The sequence below is a fragment of the Frankliniella occidentalis genome, unplaced genomic scaffold (assembly GCF_000697945.3).
Source record: "Frankliniella occidentalis isolate FOCC.00 unplaced genomic scaffold, Focc_3.1 Scaffold44, whole genome shotgun sequence".
In the NCBI taxonomy this organism is placed as follows: domain Eukaryota; kingdom Metazoa; phylum Arthropoda; class Insecta; order Thysanoptera; family Thripidae; genus Frankliniella; species Frankliniella occidentalis.
Genome location: NW_026267174.1, coordinates 640259 through 641034, shown reverse-complemented (window position 1 = coordinate 641034; position 776 = coordinate 640259).

The window sequence follows — 776 nt, the reverse complement described above, 5'->3', positions numbered from 1 at the left end:
AAGGGTGTTACTCAAGGTCATGTACGTCGAACCGCTCGAAATCAGTGAACTTAATTCGAAACGCCATATTGTGTGCCATATGCTCCAATTTGAAAAAAAAAATAACTCAGTCAGATTAATCTCTGTAACTTTTTTCGATTCCAAGTGACAACGCCTTCGGCGCGTCGGATAGGCCTTCCCGCCAAATGTCTGTGTGGAGATAGTGGCCTACCCTCAGCGCCTGAGCGGCGATACTCCCTGCTAAGGCCGTATCACACTGGCGCAGCCGCCGCCGCTGCCTCTGCCGCCCGCCGCGGCGGCGGCGGCGACCATCCTGCGCCCGCCACTTCCCACCATAATTGTCTGGAACGTCTGAAATGTGTACGGGAAGGCGCTGATCTGTTATAATTTTGAACAAATGACGGGAAACAATCAAGCACTATACCTAACGATTAATATCGTAAAGCGGCGATTTCCACTCTAAAATTCTGGTTTAAATCCTATGATCATCAATTATATGGGTAGGTATTATCGGTATTTGGCAGAAACGCCGATCCACACCGATTTTCACTGTTTGTTTACGTTTCCATAAAGGTGCGGGAAATGCGCAGTGGGGGGGAGGAGGAGAAGGGGTAGGGGACGCGGCACGGCAAAAGGGGAGAGCAATAATTACGACACATTCACCGACATATCGTGGTCGCGGGATGTTATTATTTCCTGGGGTAGGCAATGCCGCCTCGCTTGTCCAGGATATGATCCTTTGGGGATGCTTCCCGTCCCGTGCATCGTTGTGTATG